The sequence below is a fragment of the Mesoplodon bidens genome (assembly GCF_964165515.1).
Source record: "Mesoplodon bidens genome assembly, contig: HAP1_SCAFFOLD_42, whole genome shotgun sequence".
Lineage (NCBI taxonomy): Eukaryota > Metazoa > Chordata > Mammalia > Artiodactyla > Ziphiidae > Mesoplodon > Mesoplodon bidens.
The window spans coordinates 321,189-345,642 of record NW_027671544.1 but is presented as its reverse complement, the minus strand read 5'-3'; positions in this window follow the sequence as shown (position 1 = coordinate 345,642).

Here is a 24,454-nt window from a genome sequence, read left to right as displayed (position 1 = left end):
GGGTATATGCCCGGTAGTGGGATTGCTGGATTATATGGTAATTCTATTTTTAGTTTTTTAAGGAACCTCCATACTGTTCTCCATAGAGACTATATCGATTTACATTCCCAACAATAGTGGAAGAAGGTTCCTTTTCTCCAGCCCTCTCCAGCATTTGTTGTTTGTAGATTTTCTGATGATGCCCATTCTAACAGGTGTGACGTGATACCTCATTGTAGTTTCCATTTCCATTTCTCTAATAATTAGTGATGTTGAGCAGATTTTCATGTGTGTACTGGCCATCTCTATGTCTTCTTGGAAGAAATGTCTATTTAGATCTTCTTCCATTTTTGTATTGGGTTGTTTGTTTTATTAATATTGAGCTGCATGAGCTGTTTATATATATTGGAGATTAATCATTTGTCCATTGATTCATTTGCAAATATTTTCTGCCATTCTGAGGGTTGTCTTTTCATCTTGTTTGGACTTTCCGTTGCTTTGCAAAAGCTTTTACATTTCATTAGATCCCATCTGTATAGTTTTCTTTTTTATTTCATTACTATAGAAGGTGGATCAAAAAAGATCTTACTGTGACTTACATCAGAGTATCCTTCGTAAGTTTTCCTCTCAGAGTTTTATACTGTCCCATCTTACATTATGGTCTCTAATCCATTTTGAATATATTTTTATGTATGGTGTTGGGGAGTGTTCTAATTTCATTCTTTTACATGTAGCTGTCCATATTTCCCAGCACCAATGATTGAAGAGACTGTCTTATCTCCATTGTATAGTCTTGCCTCCTTTGTCATAGATTAGTTGACCATAGGTGTGTAGGTTTATCCCTGGGCTTTCTTTTTTTTTTTCCTTTTACACATTTATTGGAGTATAATTGTTTTACAATGGTTTGTTAGTTTCTGCTGTATAACAAAGTGAATCAGCTATACATATACAAATATCACCGGATCCCCTCCCTCTTGCATCTCCCTCCCACACTCCATATCCCACCCCCTTACGTGGTCACAAATCACCGAGCTGATCTCCCTGTTCTATGTGGCTGATTCTCAGTAGCTATCGGTGTTACATTTGGTAATATATTTATGTCCATGCCACTGTCTCACTTCGTCTCAGCTTATGCATCCGCCTTCCGGTGTCCTCAAGTCCTTTCTCTATGACTGTGTCCTTAATCCTGTCCTGCCACTAAGTTATTCAAAATCTTTTTTTTTTTCTTCATTAGGTTCTGTATATCTCTGTTAACATACAGTATTTGTTTTTCCCTTTCTGACTTACTTCACTGTGTAGGACAGATTCTAAGTCTATCCACCTCAGTACAAATAACTCAGTTTTGCTTCTTTTTATGGCTGAGTAATATTCCATTGTATATATGTGCCAGATCGTCTTTATCCATTCATCTGTCGATGGACACTTAGGTTGCTTCCATGTCCTGGCTATTGTAAATAGGGCTGCAATGAACATTTTTGTACATAACTCTTTTTGAATTATGGTTTTCGCAAGGCAAATGCTCAGTAGTTGGATTGTTGTGTCGTATGGTACCTCTATTGTTAGTTATTTAGAGGAACCTCCGTACTGTTCTCCCTAGTGCCCATATCAATTTTCATTCCCACCCACAGTACAAGTGTGTTTTTTTCTCCAATAAAGGCCTCTCCAGCATTTATTGTTTTGTAGATTTTTTTAATGATTGCCAATCTGACTGCTGTGTGGTGATACCTCACGGTACTTTTGATTTGCATTTCTCTAATGATTAGTGATGTTCAGCATCCTTTCATGGGTTTCTTGGTAATCTGTATATCTTCCTTGGAGAAATGTCTATTTAGGTCTTCTGCCCGTTTTTGGATTGGGTTGTTTGTTTTTGTGATATTGAGCTACATGAGGTGCTTGTAAAGTTTGGAGATTAATCCTTTGTCAATTGCTTCATTTGAAAATATTTTCTCCCATTCTGAGGGTTGTTTTTGCATCTTGTTTATGTTTTCCTGTACTGTGTAAAAGCTTTTAAGTTTCATTAGGTCCCATTTGTTGATTTCTGTTTTTATTTCCATGTCTCTAGGAGGTGAGTCAAAAAGGATCTTGCTGTGATTTATGTCATAGAGTGTTCTGCCTATGGTTTCCTCTAAGTGTTTTATAGTGTCTGGTCTTATATTTAGATCTCTAATCCATTTAGAGTTTATTTTTGTGTATGGTGTTATGGAGTGTTCTTATTTCATTCTTTTATGTGTAGGGGTCCAGTTTTCCCAGCACCAATTACTGAAGAGACTGTCTTATCTCCATTGTATAGTCTTGCCTCCTTTGTCATAGATTAGTTGACCATAGGTGTGTAGGTTTATCCCTGGGCTTTCTTTTTTTTTTTCCTTTTACACATTTATTGGAGTATAATTGTTTTACAATGGTTTGTTAGTTTCTGCTGTATAACAAAGTGAATCAGCTATACATATACAAATATCACCGGATCCCCTCCCTCTTGCATCTCCCTCCCACACTCCATATCCCACCCCCTTACGTGGTCACAAATCACCGAGCTGATCTCCCTGTTCTATGTGGCTGATTCTCAGTAGCTATCGGTGTTACATTTGGTAATATATTTATGTCCATGCCACTGTCTCACTTCGTCTCAGCTTATGCATCCGCCTTCCGGTGTCCTCAAGTCCTTTCTCTATGACTGTGTCCTTAATCCTGTCCTGCCACTAAGTTATTCAAAATCTTTTTTTTTTCTTCATTAGGTTCTGTATATCTCTGTTAACATACAGTATTTGTTTTTCCCTTTCTGACTTACTTCACTGTGTAGGACAGATTCTAAGTCTATCCACCTCAGTACAAATAACTCAGTTTTGCTTCTTTTTATGGCTGAGTAATATTCCATTGTATATATGTGCCAGATCGTCTTTATCCATTCATCTGTCGATGGACACTTAGGTTGCTTCCATGTCCTGGCTATTGTAAATAGGGCTGCAATGAACATTTTTGTACATAACTCTTTTTGAATTATGGTTTTCGCAAGGCAAATGCTCAGTAGTTGGATTGTTGTGTCGTATGGTACCTCTATTGTTAGTTATTTAGAGGAACCTCCGTACTGTTCTCCCTAGTGCCCATATCAATTTTCATTCCCACCCACAGTACAAGTGTGTTTTTTTCTCCAATAAAGGCCTCTCCAGCATTTATTGTTTTGTAGATTTTTTTAATGATTGCCAATCTGACTGCTGTGTGGTGATACCTCACGGTACTTTTGATTTGCATTTCTCTAATGATTAGTGATGTTCAGCATCCTTTCATGGGTTTCTTGGTAATCTGTATATCTTCCTTGGAGAAATGTCTATTTAGGTCTTCTGCCCGTTTTTGGATTGGGTTGTTTGTTTTTGTGATATTGAGCTACATGAGGTGCTTGTAAAGTTTGGAGATTAATCCTTTGTCAATTGCTTCATTTGAAAATATTTTCTCCCATTCTGAGGGTTGTTTTTGCATCTTGTTTATGTTTTCCTGTACTGTGTAAAAGCTTTTAAGTTTCATTAGGTCCCATTTGTTGATTTCTGTTTTTATTTCCATGTCTCTAGGAGGTGAGTCAAAAAGGATCTTGCTGTGATTTATGTCATAGAGTGTTCTGCCTATGGTTTCCTCTAAGTGTTTTATAGTGTCTGGTCTTATATTTAGATCTCTAATCCATTTAGAGTTTATTTTTGTGTATGGTGTTATGGAGTGTTCTTATTTCATTCTTTTATGTGTAGGGGTCCAGTTTTCCCAGCACCAATTACTGAAGAGACTGTCTTTTCTCCATTGTATATCCTTAGCTCCTTTGTCATAGATGAGATAGCCATAGGTATGTAGGTTTATCTCTGGGCTTTCGGTCCTGTTCCATTGATCTGTGTTTATGCCAATCTACATACACTTGATTCCAATATGGATACATATAAATACATAGGTTTCAAGATTATTACCAGTCAGATATATTCCTCTTCAGTGAATAGGGTGTTTCGTGTCCAGTTCATTGAGAAAGGAGTAGGTCTTGTCTCTTACATATTTGATATATGGAATGGTATCTGTGCTAATTTCAAACTCTGCTTTTACACATCACCCCACGTCACCTTTCCCCTTAAGGAGGAATAAGTGTGTTTTCTAAACATGTAACTCTGTTCTCTTTTGAAATTCAGTTCATGGGTAGCCATGTTTACATTCTCTCTATAAGTTATATATTACAAAAAGTTTCTTTTTTCTTTGTGGCTCATTTCACTTAGCATCATCGTACCTAAAGCCACTCATTATGCTGCTATTGGCCTTATGACATTGATTTTATGTCTGAGTGACATTCCATTGTATATAAGTACCACAACATCTATATCCATTTTTTTCCTTTCCTGGGATATTTAAAGTGTACCGAAGTCGAGGTACTTGTAAACAGAGCAGCCCTAAACTTTGGGCTGGCTGTGTGTTGTGGATTTTTAGTTTTCCCAAAATACACGCCCATGAGTGGAAGTGTGCTATGCTCTGTAGCTGTTTTAGAAAACAACATACAGTTCTCCAGAGAGGCTGTTGGCAATTTACATCCTGTCCATCGGTGTAACCAGGCTCCCTTTTCTCCATGGACTGTCCTTCATTTGTGGTTTTTACACTATTTGTGGATGGCCCTTTTGACTGGAGGTAAGGGACACTTCTATGTAGTGTGGATTTTCAATGCCTGATGGCTTGCTTGGCCAAAAACGGCGTATTCTTTTTTTTCCCGAATATAATCTAGAAAATACACATAGTCCCTTTTCGGCCAAGGGCAACATTGTCGAAGTTTTGTCGCTTTTCATGTGCTTTAAAGATGACTCCAATCTACCTCTTGAAATCTGTTTCCTTCAATTCTGCCTTGCATTCAAATCCTCTTCACTGCCTTACCTCAATATATTTCTGGATGATAGTTGTCCTTTATATCTCTGCAAGTTTGTGAATTGCTGTGCCCCTGATTTCCATTTTTCAACTCGCCTATTTGTGAGCTGGCTGCAATACCGCAGGATGGCTTTAGGCCTTAGTCTGGTTCCGGGGCTTCAGGCTGAGCCTTTGGATAATTCTTCTTCCTGATTGGAAACTAGAGTGATATGTACCCATCCAAACACGTACAGCTAATCTCTCATTTGTTTACCCTCTTCCTGTTCATCCTCTGCACAATTTGAAAACTGTGCATAACAGGAGGGTAAAGGCGCTGACACTCCAAGTGGGGAGATTTTTAGTAATGCAGATGGAATGGTGAAGCTGAGCACGACGAAAGGAAAAATGAGGTACCTTTTGGAAAACTTTCCCAATTACACAGTGTACCATCCACTGGGTTTCCCATGCATGTTTTAACTATAGGAAGATTCCCTTAAACCTGGAGAGTTGGGACCACTAGAATGGGTAGCACACAGTATTGCACTAAGTGGTGTTCTTTTGCTCACACAACCTCAGCAATCTTGTCAGCCCCAAGTGTCCAGTCTTATGTCTCATCCATCTGTGGGTGTAAAGGTAGTCAATCCTGGTTGGACCACAGGCCCTGAACGTAATTTTTAAGATTTCTCTCTGTTTCGCTGTTTTTGCATTTTGCTTTTGAAATTTATTTTTATAAGGTGGTTTAGCTGAATTTCAGTGCTGTGTTCATGCCATTATACACACATTTGATTCCTTTATGGAGACATGAGAATACATATGATTTAAAATGATTAGAGTCAGATATATTCCTCTGCAATGAATAGGGGGTGTTGGTCCAGTTGATTGTGCTGGGTGTAGGTGTTGTCTATTACATACTTAGTTTATGTAATGGTATCTGTGCTAATTTAAAACTGTGGTTTTATGCATCAACCCACCTCGCCTTTCCCCTTAAGCAGGCAGAAGATTGTTTTCTAAATGTGTGACTCTGTTGTGTTTGTAATTCAGTTCCCGTGTAGCCATGTGTACATTCACCCTATGAGTGATATCTTATGGTAAGATTCGTTACTATGTTATCTTTCCTAACTCAGTTCATGTGTAGCCATGGTAACAGGAACTTCAAAAGTGATATCTTATGATAAGCTTCTTTTTCAGTGTGACTTGTTTCACTTAGAATCATCGTACCTGAAGCCACTCATTTTGCTGCTACTGGCCTTATGACATTGATTTCATGGCTAAGGGATATTCCATCGTACATAAGTACCACAGTTTCTTGAACCATTTTTTCTTTCCTGGGACATTTAAGGTGTACCCAAGTTGAGGTCCTTGTAAGCAGTGCAGCCCTAAATATTGGTGTGAATCTGTCTTACTGATTTTCAGTTTTCCCAAGGTATATTCCCTAGACTGGAAGTGCCCTTGGCTCTGTAGCTCTGCTGTTTACTTGTTTTAGGGTACACAAGGCACTCCTCCAGTGAGGCAGTTGTCAATTTACATCCTGTCCATCAGCATAACAAGGCTCCCTGTTCTCCAGGGCCTGTCTTGTCTTTCTCGTTTTAACACATTTTTCGGATTTCCCTTTAGACCAGTGGGAAGTGATCGTTCTTGTAGTACAGATTTGCATTGCCTGTTTGCTTGCTTGGCCAAAAAGGGCGTATGCATTTTTTCTTGAATATATTCAGGAGAAAACGCATACACCGTTTTGGCCGAGTGCATCATTGTTGAAGAAGTGACCCTCTTCCTGTGCTTTAAAGGCGATTCCAATGTACCTCTTCAAATCCGTTTCTTGCTATTCTGCCTCGCTTTCAATTCCGCTATGTTGCCTTCCCTCAAAAGATTTTTGGACGATAGTTGTCCTTTATTACTCTGCCAGTTTGTGAATTGCTGTGCCCATGAGCTCCATTTTTCAACTCGTTTTTTGTGAGCTGAACGCAAGTCCAAAATTTTGGTTCAGGACCTATACTGGTTCCTGGTGGGTGGCTGAGACTTTGGTTAATTCTTCTTCCCACCGGGAAATTAGAGTCACATGTTCCTGTCGAAATGCCTAACAGCTACTCTCTCATTGGTTCTCCCTCTTCCCTTCCATCATCTGCCAGATTGGCAACCTGTGCGATCCAAGAGTTTAAAGGGGCTGTCTCTCCAAGTTGGGAGATTGATAGTAAAGCAGTTGGAAAGTAAAACTGGAACAGCAAGAGAGGGACTATTTGTTGAGTATTACAAACCATTCGTATTCACAGTGTGTCCATTCTCTAGGTTTCCCATAAATGTTATAGCTATGGTAATATTCCCTTCAACCTGGAGAGTTGGGACCCATGGAATGGGGGCCATGCATTATTGCTTTAAAGGGTCTGCATTTGCTCACCCAATCTCACCAATCGTCTCATTCCCAAGTGTCCAGCCTTATGCGACATCCAGCTATCATTGTAGATAGTGTCATTCCAGGGTTCATCAGAGACCCTGAAGGAATTGTAAAGAATTTCCCTGTTTTTTGTCTTGTTTTTAAAATTCCTTTTTATAGTGGGTTTGAGCTGATTGTCGCTGCCATGTTTATGCAAGTCTAGACACACTTGATTTCCTTACCCAGACATATCAGTACATAGTTTTTAAGATCCTTACTAGTCAGATATATTCCTCTGCGGGAAATATTGCATTTTGAGTCCCTTTCACTGAGGAAGGTGTAGGTCTTGTCTATTCCATAGATGGTTTTTGGAAAGGTACCTGCACTTATATCAAACTCCGGTTTTATGCATCACCCCATCTCTCCTTCCTCCTTAAGCAGGCATAAGAGTCTTTTCTAAATGTGAGAATCTGTTCTCTTTCCTAACTCAGTTCATGTGTAGCCATGTTGACAGGATCTTCATAAGTGACATCTTATGATAAGTTTCTTTTTCAGTGTGTCTTATTTCACTTAGAATCATCGTACCTGAATCCACTCATTTTGCTGCAACAGGTGTTACGACATTGATTTCATGGCTGAGGGATATTCTTTCGTACATAAGTACCACAACTCTTTGAACCATTTTTATATTTCCTGGGATATTTAAGGTGTACCCAAGTTGAGTTTCTTGTAAGCAGTGCAGACCTAAATTTGGGGGTGGCTGTGTCATTGATTTTCAGTTTTCCCAAGGTATATTCCTTAGACAGGAAGTGCCCTTGGCTCTGTAGCTCTGTTGTTTACTTGTTTTAGGGAACACAGTGCACTCCTCCAGTGAGGCAGTTGGCAATTTACATCCCGCCCATCAGCATAACAAGGCTTGCTGTTCTCCAGCGCTTGTCTTGACTTTCTGGTTTTTACACATTTTGTGGATGTCCCTTTTGACTGGTGGGAATAGATACTTCTTTGTAGTGCAGATGTGCATTGCCCGCTTGCTTGCTTGGCCAAAAAGGTTGTATGTGTTTTCTCATGAATATATTCAGGAGAAAATGCATACACCCTTTTTGTCCAAGTGCATCATTGTGTAAGTTGTGCCGCCCTTTCTGTGCTTTACAGGCGACTCCTACGTAACTCTTGAAATCTGTATCATGCTATTCTGCCTCACTTTCAAGTCCGCCTCGGTGCCTTCCCTCAACAGATTTTTGGAAGATAGTTGTCCTTTATTACTCTGCTAGTTTGTGAATTGGTGTGTCCCTGAGCTCCATGTTTCAACTCGTTTTTTTGTGAGCTGAACGCATGTCCAAAATTTTGGTTCAGCACCTATACTGGTTCCCGGTGGGTGCCTGAGATTTTGGTTAATTCTTCTTTCTGCCCGGAAATTAGAGTGACATGTGCCCGTCCAAATGCCTAACTACTACTCTCTCATTGGTTCTCCCTATTCCCTACCATCCTCTGCCAAATTGGTAAACTGTGCGAACCAGGAGGTTAAAGGGGCTGTCTCTGCAAGTTGGGAGAGTGATAGTAACGCAGTTGGAAAGTCAAACCGGAGCACCAGGAGAGGGAATATTCGTTGAGATTTAGAAACCTTTCATATTCACAGTGTGTCCATTCTCTAGGTATCCCGGACATGTTATAGCTGTAGTAATATTCCCATCAATCTGGAGAGTTGGGACCCATGGAATGGTTGTCATGCATTATTGCTTTAAAAGGTCTACATTTGCTCACCCAATCTCACCAATCCTCTCAGTCCCAAGTGTCCCGCCTTATGCCACATCCAGCTGTCATTGTAGATAGGGTCATTCCAGGTTTCGTCAGAGACCCTGAAGGAATTGTAAAGAATTTCCATCTGTTTGGTTTTGTTTTTTAAATTCCTTTTTATGTGGGATTGTGCTGATTCTCGCTGCCATGTTTATGCCAGTCTAGACACACTTAATTACCTTACCCAGACATATCAGAACATAGGTTTTTAGATTCTTACTAGTCAGATATATTCCTCTGCGGGAAATTTGGGGTTTTGAGTCCCTTTCACTGAGGAAGGTGTACGTCTTTTCTATTCCATAGTTGGTTTTTGGAACGGTACCAGTGCTTTTATCAAACTCTGGTTTTATGCATCACGCCACCTCTCCTTCCCCCTTAAGCAGGCATAAGTGTGTTTTCTAAATGTGAGACTCTGTTCTCTTTCCTAACTCTCTTCATGTGTAGCCATGTTTACAGGATCTTCATAAGTGATATCTTATGATAAGTTTCTTTTTCTGTTTGACTTATTTCACTTAGAATCATCGTACCTGAATCCACTCATTTTGCTGCTACTGGTCTTATGACATTGATTTCATGGCTGAGGGATATTCCATCGTACGTAAGTTCCACAATTTTTTGAACCATTTTTATATTTCTTTGGATATTTAAGGTGTACCCAATATAAGGTTCTAGTAAGCAGTGCAGCCCTAAATTTGGAGGTGGCTCTGTCTTATTGATTTTCAGTTTACCCAAGGTATATTCCCTAGACTAGAAGTGCCCTTGGCTGTGTAGCTCTGTTGTTTACTTGTTTTAAGGAACGCAATGCACTACTCTAGTGAGGCAGTTGGCAATTTACATCCCGCCCAGCAGCATAACAAGGCTCCCTGTTCTCCAGGGCCTGTCTTGCCTTTCTGGTTTTTATACATTTTGTGGATGTCCCTCTTGACCGGTGGGAAGAGATACTGCTTTGTAGTGCAGATTTGCATTGCCCACTTGCTTGCTTGGCCAAAAAGGGCATATGCGTTTTCTCCTGAATATATTCAGGCTAAAACGCATACGCCCTTTTTGGCCAAGTGCATCATTGTCGAAGTTGTGGCCCTCTTCTTGTGATTTACAGGCGATTCCAACGTACCTCTTGAAATCTGTTTCCTGCTATTCTTCCTCGATTTCAAGTCCGCCTCGTTGCCTTCCCTCAACAGATTTTTGGACGGTAGTTATCCTTTATTTCGGTGCCAGTTTCTGAATTGCTGTGCCCCTGACCTGCAAGTTTCAACTACTTTTTTGTGAGCTGAACGCAAGTGCAAAGTTTTGGTTCAGGACCTATACTGGTTCCCGGTGGGTGGCTGTGACTTTGGTTAATTCTTCTTCCTGCCGGGAAATTAGAGTGACATGTGCCCTTCCAAAAGCCTAACAGCTACTCTCTCATTGGTTCTCCCTTTTCCCTTCCATCCTCTGCCAAATTGGCAACCTGTGTGAACAAGGAGGTTAAAGGGGCTGTCTCTCCAAGTTGGGAGGTTGATAGTAAAGGAGTTGGAAAGTCAAACCGGAGCACCAGGAGAGGGACTATTCGTTGAGTTTTAGAAACATTTCGTATTCACAGTGTGTACATTCTCTAGGTCTCCCATACATGTTATAGCTGTAGTAATATGCCCTTCAACCTGGAGAGTTGGGACCCATGGAATGGGTGCCATGCATTATTGCTTTAAAGGATCTGCATTTGCTCACCCTATCTCACCAATCCTCTCAGTCCCAAGGGTCCAGCCTTTTGCCACATCCAGCTGTCATTGTAGATAGGGTCATTCCAGGTTTCGTCAGAGACCCTGAAGGAATTGTAAAGAAGTTCCCTGTTTTTTTTGTTTTGTTTTTAAAATTCCTTTTTATAGTGGGTTTTAGCTGATTCTCGCTGCCATGTTTATGCCAGTCTAGACACACTTGATTCCCTTACGGAGACATATCAATACATAGGTTTTAAGATTCTTACTAGTCAGATATACTCCTCTGCGGGAAATATGTGGTTTTGAGTCCCTTTCACTGAGGAAGGTGAAGGTCTTGTCTATTCCATGCTTGGTTTTTGAAGCGGTACCTGTGCTTTTAAAAACTCTGGTTTTATGCATCACCCCACCTCTCCTTCCCCCTTAAGCAGGCATAAGTGTGTTTTCTAAATGTGAGACTCTGTTCTCTTTCCTAACTCTCTTCATGTGTAGCCATGTTTACAGGATCTTCATAAGTGATATCTTATGATAAGTTTCCTTTTCTGTGTGACTTATTTCACTTAGAATCATCGTACCTGAATCCACTCATTTTGCTGCTACTGGTCTTATGACATTGATTTCATGGCTGAGGGATATTCCATCGTACATAAGTACCACAGTTTCTTGAACCATTTTTTCTTTCCTGGGACATTTAAGGTGTACCCAAGTTGAGGTCCTTGTAAGCAGTGCAGCCCTAAATTTGGGGGTGGCTCTGTCTTACTGATTTTCAGTTTTCCCAAGGTATATTCCCTAGACTGGAAGTGCCCTTGGCTCTGTAGCTCTGATGTTTACTTGTTTTAGGGTACACAAGGCACTCCTCCAGTGAGGCAGTTGTCAATTTACATCCTGTCCATCAGCATAACAAGGCTCCCTGTTCTCCAGGGCCTGTCTTGTCTTTCTCGTTTTAACACATTTTTCGGATTTCCCTTTAGACCAGTGGGAAGTGATCGTTCTTGTAGTACAGATTTGCATTGCCTGTTTGCTTGCTTGGCCAAAAAGGGCGTATGCATTTTTTCTTGAATATATTCAGGAGAAAACGCATACACCGTTTTGGCCGAGTGCATCATTGTTGAAGAAGTGACCCTCTTCCTGTGCTTTAAAGGCGATTCCAATGTACCTCTTCAAATCCGTTTCTTGCTATTCTGCCTCGCTTTCAATTCCGCTATGTTGCCTTCCCTCAAAAGATTTTTGGACGATAGTTGTCCTTTATTACTCTGCCAGTTTGTGAATTGCTGTGCCCATGAGCTCCATTTTTCAACTCGTTTTTTGTGAGCTGAACGCAAGTCCAAAATTTTGGTTCAGGACCTATACTGGTTCCTGGTGGGTGGCTGAGACTTTGGTTAATTCTTCTTCCCACCGGGAAATTAGAGTCACATGTTCCTGTCGAAATGCCTAACAGCTACTCTCTCATTGGTTCTCCCTCTTCCCTTCCATCATCTGCCAGATTGGCAACCTGTGCGATCCAAGAGTTTAAAGGGGCTGTCTCTCCAAGTTGGGAGATTGATAGTAAAGCAGTTGGAAAGTAAAACTGGAACAGCAAGAGAGGGACTATTTGTTGAGTATTACAAACCATTCGTATTCACAGTGTGTCCATTCTCTAGGTTTCCCATAAATGTTATAGCTATGGTAATATTCCCTTCAACCTGGAGAGTTGGGACCCATGGAATGGGGGCCATGCATTATTGCTTTAAAGGGTCTGCATTTGCTCACCCAATCTCACCAATCGTCTCATTCCCAAGTGTCCAGCCTTATGCGACATCCAGCTGTCATTGTAGATAGTGTCATTCCAGGGTTCATCAGAGACCCTGAAGGAATTGTAAAGAATTTCCCTGTTTTTTGTCTTGTTTTTAAAATTCCTTTTTATAGTGGGTTTGAGCTGATTGTCGCTGCCATGTTTATGCAAGTCTAGACACACTTGATTTCCTTACCCAGACATATCAGTACATAGGTTTTAAGATCCTTACTAGTCAGATATATTCCTCTGCGGGAAATATTGCATTTTGAGTCCCTTTCACTGAGGAAGGTGTAGGTCTTGTCTATTCCATAGATGGTTTTTGGAAAGGTACCTGCACTTATATCAAACTCCGGTTTTATGCATCACCCCATCTCTCCTTCCTCCTTAAGCAGGCATAAGAGTCTTTTCTAAATGTGAGAATCTGTTCTCTTTCCTAACTCAGTTCATGTGTAGCCATGTTGACAGGATCTTCATAAGTGACATCTTATGATAAGTTTCTTTTTCAGTGTGTCTTATTTCACTTAGAATCATCGTACCTGAATCCACTCATTTTGCTGCAACAGGTGTTACGACATTGATTTCATGGCTGAGGGATATTCTTTCGTACATAAGTACCACAACTCTTTGAACCATTTTTATATTTCCTGGGATATTTAAGGTGTACCCAAGTTGAGTTTCTTGTAAGCAGTGCAGACCTAAATTTGGGGGTGGCTGTGTCATTGATTTTCAGTTTTCCCAAGGTATATTCCTTAGAGAGGAAGTGCCCTTGGCTCTGTAGCTCTGTTGTTTACTTGTTTTAGGGAACACAGTGCACTCCTCCAGTGAGGCAGTTGGCAATTTACATCCCGCCCATCAGCATAACAAGGCTTGCTGTTCTCCAGCGCTTGTCTTGACTTTCTGGTTTTTACACATTTTGTGGATGTCCCTTTTGACTGGTGGGAATAGATACTTCTTTGTAGTGCAGATGTGCATTGCCCGCTTGCTTGCTTGGCCAAAAAGGTTGTATGTGTTTTCTCATGAATATATTCAGGAGAAAATGCATACACCCTTTTTGTCCAAGTGCATCATTGTGTAAGTTGTGCCGCCCTTTCTGTGCTTTACAGGCGACTCCTACGTAACTCTTGAAATCTGTATCATGCTATTCTGCCTCACTTTCAAGTCCGCCTCGGTGCCTTCCCTCAACAGATTTTTGGAAGATAGTTGTCCTTTATTACTCTGCTAGTTTGTGAATTGGTGTGTCCCTGAGCTCCATGTTTCAACTCGTTTTTTTGTGAGCTGAACGCATGTCCAAAATTTTGGTTCAGCACCTATACTGGTTCCCGGTGGTGCCTGAGATTTTGGTTAATTCTTCTTTCTGCCCGGAAATTAGAGTGACATGTGCCCGTCCAAATGCCTAACTACTACTCTCTCATTGGTTCTCCCTATTCCCTACCATCCTCTGCCAAATTGGTAAACTGTGCGAACCAGGAGGTTAAAGGGGCTGTCTCTGCAAGTTGGGAGAGTGATAGTAACGCAGTTGGAAAGTCAAACCGGAGCACCAGGAGAGGGAATATTCATTGAGATTTAGAAACCTTTCATATTCACAGTGTGTCCATTCTCTAGGTATCCCGGACATGTTATAGCTGTAGTAATATTCCCATCAATCTGGAGAGTTGGGACCCATGGAATGGTTGTCATGCATTATTGCTTTAAAAGGTCTACATTTGCTCACCCAATCTCACCAATCCTCTCAGTCCCAAGTGTCCCGCCTTATGCCACATCCAGCTGTCATTGTAGATAGGGTCATTCCAGGTTTCGTCAGAGACCCTGAAGGAATTGTAAAGAATTTCCATCTGTTTGGTTTTGTTTTTTAAATTCCTTTTTATGTGGGATTGTGCTGATTCTCGCTGCCATGTTTATGCCAGTCTAGACACACTTAATTACCTTACCCAGACATATCAGAACATAGGTTTTTAGATTCTTACTAGTCAGATATATTCCTCTGCGGGAAATTTGGGGTTTTGAGTCCCTTTCACTGAGGAAGGTGTACGTCTTTTCTATTCCATAGTTGGTTTTTGGAACGGTACCAGTGCTTTTATCAAACTCTGGTTTTATGCATCACGCCACCTCTCCTTCCCCCTTAAGCAGGCATAAGTGTGTTTTCTAAATGTGAGACTCTGTTCTCTTTCCTAACTCTCTTCATGTGTAGCCATGTTTACAGGATCTTCATAAGTGATATCTTATGATAAGTTTCTTTTTCTGTTTGACTTATTTCACTTAGAATCATCGTACCTGAATCCACTCATTTTGCTGCTACTGGTCTTATGACATTGATTTCATGGCTGAGGGATATTCCATCGTACGTAAGTTCCACAATTTTTTGAACCATTTTTATATTTCTTTGGATATTTAAGGTGTACCCAATATAAGGTTCTAGTAAGCAGTGCAGCCCTAAATTTGGAGGTGGCTCTGTCTTATTGATTTTCAGTTTACCCTAGGTATATTCCCTAGACTAGAAGTGCCCTTGGCTGTGTAGCTCTGTTGTTTACTTGTTTTAAGGAACGCAATGCACTACTCTAGTGAGGCAGTTGGCAATTTACATCCCGCCCAGCAGCATAACAAGGCTCCCTGTTCTCCAGGGCCTGTCTTGCCTTTCTGGTTTTTATACATTTTGTGGATGTCCCTCTTGACCGGTGGGAAGAGATACTGCTTTGTAGTGCAGATTTGCATTGCCCACTTGCTTGCTTGGCCAAAAAGGGCATATGCGTTTTCTCCTGAATATATTCAGGCTAAAACGCATACGCCCTTTTTGGCCAAGTGCATCATTGTCGAAGTTGTGGCCCTCTTCTTGTGATTTACAGGCGATTCCAACGTACCTCTTGAAATCTGTTTCCTGCTATTCTTCCTCGATTTCAAGTCCGCCTCGTTGCCTTCCCTCAACAGATTTTTGGACGGTAGTTATCCTTTATTTCGGTGCCAGTTTCTGAATTGCTGTGCCCCTGACCTGCAAGTTTCAACTACTTTTTTGTGAGCTGAACGCAAGTGCAAAGTTTTGGTTCAGGACCTATACTGGTTCCCGGTGGGTGGCTGTGACTTTGGTTAATTCTTCTTCCTGCCGGGAAATTAGAGTGACATGTGCCCTTCCAAAAGCCTAACAGCTACTCTCTCATTGGTTCTCCCTTTTCCCTTCCATCCTCTGCCAAATTGGCAACCTGTGTGAACAAGGAGGTTAAAGGGGCTGTCTCTCCAAGTTCGGAGGTTGATAGTAAAGGAGTTGGAAAGTCAAACCGGAGCACCAGGAGAGGGACTATTCGTTGAGTTTTAGAAACATTTCGTATTCACAGTGTGTACATTCTCTAGGTCTCCCATACATGTTATAGCTGTAGTAATATGCCCTTCAACCTGGAGAGTTGGGACCCATGGAATGGGTGCCATGCATTATTGCTTTAAAGGATCTGCATTTGCTCACCCTATCTCACCAATCCTCTCAGTCCCAAGGGTCCAGCCTTTTGCCACATCCAGCTGTCATTGTAGATAGGGTCATTCCAGGTTTCGTCAGAGACCCTGAAGGAATTGTAAAGAAGTTCCCTGTTTTTTTTGTTTTGTTTTTAAAATTCCTTTTTATAGTGGGTTTTAGCTGATTCTCGCTGCCATGTTTATGCCAGTCTAGACACACTTGATTCCCTTACGGAGACATATCAATACATAGGTTTTAAGATTCTTACTAGTCAGATATACTCCTCTGCGGGAAATATGTGGTTTTGAGTCCCTTTCACTGAGGAAGGTGAAGGTCTTGTCTATTCCATGCTTGGTTTTTGAAGCGGTACCTGTGCTTTTAAAAACTCTGGTTTTATGCATCACCCCACCTCTCCTTCCCCCTTAAGCAGGCATAAGTGTGTTTTCTAAATGTGAGACTCTGTTCTCTTTCCTAACTCTCTTCATGTGTAGCCATGTTTACAGGATCTTCATAAGTGATATCTTATGATAAGTTTCCTTTTCTGTGTGACTTATTTCACTTAGAATCATCGTACCTGAATCCACTCATTTTGCTGCTACTGGTCTTATGACATTGATTTCATGGCTGAGGGATATTCCATCGTACATAAGTACCACAGTTTCTTGAACCATTTTTTCTTTCCTGGGACATTTAAGGTGTACCCAAGTTGAGGTCCTTGTAAGCAGTGCAGCCCTAAATTTGGGGGTGGCTCTGTCTTACTGATTTTCAGTTTTCCCAAGGTATATTCCCTAGACTGGAAGTGCCCTTGGCTCTGTAGCTCTGATGTTTACTTGTTTTAGGGTACACAAGGCACTCCTCCAGTGAGGCAGTTGTCAATTTACATCCTGTCCATCAGCATAACAAGGCTCCCTGTTCTCCAGGGCCTGTCTTGTCTTTCTCGTTTTAACACATTTTTCGGATTTCCCTTTAGACCAGTGGGAAGTGATCGTTCTTGTAGTACAGATTTGCATTGCCTGTTTGCTTGCTTGGCCAAAAAGGGCGTATGCATTTTTTCTTGAATATATTCAGGAGAAAACGCATACACCGTTTTGGCCGAGTGCATCATTGTTGAAGAAGTGACCCTCTTCCTGTGCTTTAAAGGCGATTCCAATGTACCTCTTCAAATCCGTTTCTTGCTATTCTGCCTCGCTTTCAATTCCGCTATGTTGCCTTCCCTCAAAAGATTTTTGGACGATAGTTGTCCTTTATTACTCTGCCAGTTTGTGAATTGCTGTGCCCATGAGCTCCATTTTTCAACTCGTTTTTTGTGAGCTGAACGCAAGTCCAAAATTTTGGTTCAGGACCTATACTGGTTCCTGGTGGGTGGCTGAGACTTTGGTTAATTCTTCTTCCCACCGGGAAATTAGAGTCACATGTTCCTGTCGAAATGCCTAACAGCTACTCTCTCATTGGTTCTCCCTCTTCCCTTCCATCATCTGCCAGATTGGCAACCTGTGCGATCCAAGAGTTTAAAGGGGCTGTCTCTCCAAGTTGGGAGATTGATAGTAAAGCAGTTGGAAAGTAAAACTGGAACAGCAAGAGAGGGACTATTTGTTGAGTATTACAAACCATTCGTATTCACAGTGTGTCCATTCTCTAGGTTTCCCATAAATGTTATAGCTATGGTAATATTCCCTTCAACCTGGAGAGTTGGGACCCATGGAATGGGGGCCATGCATTATTGCTTTAAAGGGTCTGCATTTGCTCACCCAATCTCACCAATCGTCTCATTCCCAAGTGTCCAGCCTTATGCGACATCCAGCTGTCATTGTAGATAGTGTCATTCCAGGGTTCATCAGAGACCCTGAAGGAATTGTAAAGAATTTCCCTGTTTTTTGTCTTGTTTTTAAAATTCCTTTTTATAGTGGGTTTGAGCTGATTGTCGCTGCCATGTTTATGCAAGTCTAGACACACTTGATTTCCTTACCCAGACATATCAGTACATAGGTTTTAAGATCCTTACTAGTCAGATATATTCCTCTGCGGGAAATATTGCATTTTGAGTCCCTTTCACTGAGGAAGGTGTAGGTCTTGTCTATTCCATAGATGGTTTTTGGAAAGGTACCTGCACTTATATCAAACTCCGGTTTTATGCATCACCCCATCTCTCCTTCCTCCTTAAGCAGGCATAAGAGTCTTTTCTAAATGTGAGAATCTGTTCTCTTTCCTAACTCAGTTCATGTGTAGCCATGTTGACAGGATCTTCATAAGTGACATCTTATGATAAGTTTCTTTTTCAGTGTGTCTTATTTCACTTAGAATCATCGTACCTGAATCCACTCATTTTGCTGCAACAGGTGTTACGACATTGATTTCATGGCTGAGGGATATTCTTTCGTACATAAGTACCACAACTCTTTGAACCATTTTTATATTTCCTGGGATATTTAAGGTGTACCCAAGTTGAGTTTCTTGTAAGCAGTGCAGACCTAAATTTGGGGGTGGCTGTGTCATTGATTTTCAGTTTTCCCAAGGTATATTCCTTAGAGAGGAAGTGCCCTTGGCTCTGTAGCTCTGTTGTTTACTTGTTTTAGGGAACACAGTGCACTCCTCCAGTGAGGCAGTTGGCAATTTACATCCCGCCCATCAGCATAACAAGGCTTGCTGTTCTCCAGCGCTTGTCTTGACTTTCTGGTTTTTACACATTTTGTGGATGTCCCTTTTGACTGGTGGGAATAGATACTTCTTTGTAGTGCAGATGTGCATTGCCCGCTTGCTTGCTTGGCCAAAAAGGTTGTATGTGTTTTCTCATGAATATATTCAGGAGAAAATGCATACACCCTTTTTGTCCAAGTGCATCATTGTGTAAGTTGTGCCGCCCTTTCTGTGCTTTACAGGCGACTCCTACGTAACTCTTGAAATCTGTATCATGCTATTCTGCCTCACTTTCAAGTCCGCCTCGGTGCCTTCCCTCAACAGATTTTTGGAAGATAGTTGTCCTTTATTACTCTGCTAGTTTGTGAATTGGTGTGTCCCTGAGCTCCATGTTTCAACTCGTTTTTTTGTGAGCTGAACGCATGTCCAAAATTTTGGTTCAGCACCTATACTGGTTCCCGGTGGTGCCTGAGATTTTGGTTAATTCTTCTTTCTGCCCGGAAATTAGAGTGACATGTGCCCGTCCAAATGCCTAACTACTACTCTCTCATTGGTTCTCCCTATTCCCTACCATCCTCTGCCAAATTGGTAAACTGTGCGAACCAGGAGGTTAAAGGGGCTGTCTCTGCAAGTTGGGAGAGTGATAGTAACGCAGTTGGAAAGTCAAACCGGAGCACCAGGAGAGGGAATATTCATTGAGATTTAGAAACCTTTCATATTCACAGTGTGTCCATTCTCTAGGTATCCCGGACATGTTATAGCTGTAGTAATATTCCCATCAATCTGGAGAGTTGGGACCCATGGAATGGTTGTCATGCATTATTGCTTTAAAAGGTCTACATTTGCTCACCCAATCTCACCAATCCTCTCAGTCCCAAGTGTCCCGCCTTATGCCACATCCAGCTGTCATTGTAGATAGGGTCATTCCAGGTTTCGTCAGAGACCCTGAAGGAATTGTAAAGAATTTCCATCTGTTTGGTTTTGTTTTTTAAATTCCTTTTTATGTGGGATTGTGCTGATTCTCGCTGCCATGTTTATGCCAGTCTAGACACACTTAATTACCTTACCCAGACATATCAGAACATAGGTTTTTAGATTCTTACTAGTCAGATATATTCCTCTGCGGGAAATTTGGGGTTTTGAGTCCCTTTCACTGAGGAAGGTGTACGTCTTTTCTATTCCATAGTTGGTTTTTGGAACGGTACCAGTGCTTTTATCAAACTCTGGTTTTATGCATCACGCCACCTCTCCTTCCCCCTTAAGCAGGCATAAGTGTGTTTTCTAAATGTGAGACTCTGTTCTCTTTCCTAACTCTCTTCATGTGTAGCCATGTTTACAGGATCTTCATAAGTGATATCTTATGATAAGTTTCTTTTTCTGTTTGACTTATTTCACTTAGAATCATCGTACCTGAATCCACTCATTTTGCTGCTACTGGTCTTATGACATTGATTTCATGGCTGAGGGATATTCCATCGTACGTAAGTTCCACAATTTTTTGAACCATTTTTATATTTCTTTGGATATTTAAGGTGTACCCAATATAAGGTTCTAGTAAGCAGTGCAGCCCTAAATTTGGAGGTGGCTCTGTCTTATTGATTTTCAGTTTACCCTAGGTATATTCCCTAGACTAGAAGTGCCCTTGGCTGTGTAGCTCTGTTGTTTACTTGTTTTAAGGAACGCAATGCACTACTCTAGTGAGGCAGTTGGCAATTTACATCCCGCCCAGCAGCATAACAAGGCTCCCTGTTCTCCAGGGCCTGTCTTGCCTTTCTGGTTTTTATACATTTTGTGGATGTCCCTCTTGACCGGTGGGAAGAGATACTGCTTTGTAGTGCAGATTTGCATTGCCCACTTGCTTGCTTGGCCAAAAAGGGCATATGCGTTTTCTCCTGAATATATTCAGGCTAAAACGCATACGCCCTTTTTGGCCAAGTGCATCATTGTCGAAGTTGTGGCCCTCTTCTTGTGATTTACAGGCGATTCCAACGTACCTCTTGAAATCTGTTTCCTGCTATTCTTCCTCGATTTCAAGTCCGCCTCGTTGCCTTCCCTCAACAGATTTTTGGACGGTAGTTATCCTTTATTTCGGTGCCAGTTTCTGAATTGCTGTGCCCCTGACCTGCAAGTTTCAACTACTTTTTTGTGAGCTGAACGCAAGTGCAAAGTTTTGGTTCAGGACCTATACTGGTTCCCGGTGGGTGGCTGTGACTTTGGTTAATTCTTCTTCCTGCCGGGAAATTAGAGTGACATGTGCCCTTCCAAAAGCCTAACAGCTACTCTCTCATTGGTTCTCCCTTTTCCCTTCCATCCTCTGCCAAATTGGCAACCTGTGTGAACAAGGAGGTTAAAGGGGCTGTCTCTCCAAGTTCGGAGGTTGATAGTAAAGGAGTTGGAAAGTCAAACCGGAGCACCAGGAGAGGGACTATTCGTTGAGTTTTAGAAACATTTCGTATTCACAGTGTGTACATTCTCTAGGTCTCCCATACATGTTATAGCTGTAGTAATATGCCCTTCAACCTGGAGAGTTGGGACCCATGGAATGGGTGCCATGCATTATTGCTTTAAAGGATCTGCATTTGCTCACCCTATCTCACCAATCCTCTCAGTCCCAAGGGTCCAGCCTTTTGCCACATCCAGCTGTCATTGTAGATAGGGTCATTCCAGGTTTCGTCAGAGACCCTGAAGGAATTGTAAAGAAGTTCCCTGTTTTTTTTGTTTTGTTTTTAAAATTCCTTTTTATAGTGGGTTTTAGCTGATTCTCGCTGCCATGTTTATGCCAGTCTAGACACACTTGATTCCCTTACGGAGACATATCAATACATAGGTTTTAAGATTCTTACTAGTCAGATATACTCCTCTGCGGGAAATATGTGGTTTTGAGTCCCTTTCACTGAGGAAGGTGAAGGTCTTGTCTATTCCATGCTTGGTTTTTGAAGCGGTACCTGTGCTTTTAAAAACTCTGGTTTTATGCATCACCCCACCTCTCCTTCCCCCTTAAGCAGGCATAAGTGTGTTTTCTAAATGTGAGACTCTGTTCTCTTTCCTAACTCTCTTCATGTGTAGCCATGTTTACAGGATCTTCATAAGTGATATCTTATGATAAGTTTCCTTTTCTGTGTGACTTATTTCACTTAGAATCATCGTACCTGAATCCACTCATTTTGCTGCTACTGGTCTTATGACATTGATTTCATGGCTGAGGGATATTCCATCGTACATAAGTACCACAGTTTCTTGAACCATTTTTTCTTTCCTGGGACATTTAAGGTGTACCCAAGTTGAGGTCCTTGTAAGCAGTGCAGCCCTAAATTTGGGGGTGGCTCTGTCTTACTGATTTTCAGTTTTCCCAAGGTATATTCCCTAGACTGGAAGTGCCCTTGGCTCTGTAGCTCTGATGTTTACTTGTTTTAGGGTACACAAGGCACTCCTCCAGTGAGGCAGTTGTCAATTTACATCCTGTCCATCAGCATAACAAGGCTCCCTGTTCTCCAGGGCCTGTCTTGTCTTTCTCGTTTTAACACATTTTTCGGATTTCCCTTTAGACCAGTGGGAAGTGATCGTTCTTGTAGTACAGATTTGCATTGCCTGTTTGCTTGCTTGGCCAAAAAGGGCGTATGCATTTTTTCTTGAATATATTCAGGAGAAAACGCATACACCGTTTTGGCCGAGTGCATCATTGTTGAAGAAGTGACCCTCTTCCTGTGCTTTAAAGGCGATTCCAATGTACCTCTTCAAATCCGTTTCTTGCTATTCTGCCTCGCTTTCAATTCCGCTATGTTGCCTTCCCTCAACAGATTTTTGGACGATAGTTGTCCTTTATTACTCTGCCAGTTTGTGAATTGCTGTGCCCATGAGCTCCATTTTTCAACTCGTTTTTTGTGAGCTGAACGCAAGACCAAAATTTTGGTTCAGGACCTATACTGGTTCCTGGTGGGTGGCTGAGACTTTGGTTACTTCTTCTTCCCACCGGGAAATTAGAGTCACATGTGCCCGTCGAAATGCCTAACAGCTACTCTCTCATTGGTTCTCCCTCTTCCCTTCCATCATCTGCCAGATTGGCAACCTTTGCGATCCAAGAGTTTAAAGGGGCTGTCTCTCCAAGTTGGGAGTTTGATAGTAAAGCAGTTGGAAAGTCAAACTGGAGCACCAAGAGAGGGAGTATTCGTTGAGTTTTACAAACCATTCGTATTCACAGTGTGTCCATTCTCTAGGTATCCCGTACATGTTATAGCTGTAGTAATATTCCCTTCAACCTGGAGAGTTGGGAGCCATGGAATGGGGGCCATGCATTATTGCTTTAAAGGGTCTGCATTTGCTCACCCAATCTCACCAATCGTCTCAGTCCCAAGTGTCCAGCCTTATGCCACATCCAGCTGTCATTGTATATAGGGTCATTCCAGGTTTCATCAGAGACCCTGAAGGAATTACAAAGAATTTCCCTGTTTTTTTGTTTCGTATTTGAAATTCCTTTTTATAGTGGGTTTGAGCTGATTCTCTCTGCCATGTTTATGCCAGTCTAGACACACTTAATTCCCTTACCCAGACATATGAGTACATACGATTTAAGATCCTTACTATTCAGATATATTCCTCTGCGGGAAATACGGGGTTTTGAGTCCATTTCACTGAGGAAGGTGTACGTCTTGTCTATTCCATAGTTGGTTTTTGGAACGGTACCTGTGCTTTTATCAAACTCTGGTTTTATGCATCACCCCACCTCTCCTTCCCCTTAAGGAGGCATAAGAATGTTTTCTAAATGTGAGCCTCTGTTCTCTTTCCTAACTCAGTTCATGTGTAGCCATGTTTACAGGATCTTCATAAGTGATATCTTATGATAAGTTTCTTTTACTGTGTGACTTATTTCACTTAGAATCATCGTACATGAATCCACTCACTTTGCTGCTACTGGTCTTATGACATCATTTCATGGCTGAGGGATATTCCATCGTACGGAAGTACCACAATTTTTTGAACCATGTTTTATATTTCCTGGGATATTTAAGGTGTACCCAAGTTGAGGTTCTTGTAAGCAGTGCAGCCATAAATTTGGGGGTGGCTCTGTTTTATTGATTTTCAGTTTTCCAAAGGTATATTCCCTAGACTGGAAATGCCCTTGGCTCTGTAGCTCTGGTTTTTACTTGTTTTAGGGAACACAGTGCACTCCTCCAGTGAGGCAGTTGGCAATTTACATCCCGCCCATCAGCATAACAGTGCTCCCTGTTCTCCAGGGCCTGTCTTGCCTTTTTGGTTTTTACACATTTTGTGGATGTCCCTTTTGAACGGTGGGAAGTGATACTTCTTTGTAGTGCAAATTTGCATTGCCCGCTTGCTTGCTTGGATAAAAAGGTCGTATGCGTTTTCACCTGAATATATTCAGGCGAAAACGCATACGCCCTTTTTGGCCAAGTGCATCATTGTCGAAGTTGTGCCCCTCTTCCTGTGCTTTACAGGCGATTCCAAGGTACCTCTTGAAATCTGTTTCCTGATATGCTGCCTCGCTTTCAATTCTCCCTCGTTGCCTTCCCTCAACAGATTTTTGGACGATAGTGGTCCTTTATTTCTCTGCCAGTTTGTGAATTGCTGTGCCCCTGAGCTCCATTTTTCAACTCGTTATTTGTGAGCTGAACGCAAGTCCAAAATTTTGGTTGAGGATCTATACTGGTTCCCGGTGGATGGCTGAGACTTTTGGTAATTCTCCTTCCTGCCGGGAAATTACAGTGACAGGTGCCCGTCGAAATACCTAACAACTACGCTCTCATTGGTTCTCGCTCTTGCCTTCCATCCTCTGCCAAATTGGCAACCTGTGCGAACTAGGAGGTTAAAGGGGCTGTCTCTCCAAGTTGGGAGATTGATAGAAAAGCCGTTGGAAAGTCAAACCGGCGCACCAGGAGAGGGACTATTCGTTCAGATTTAGAAACCTTACG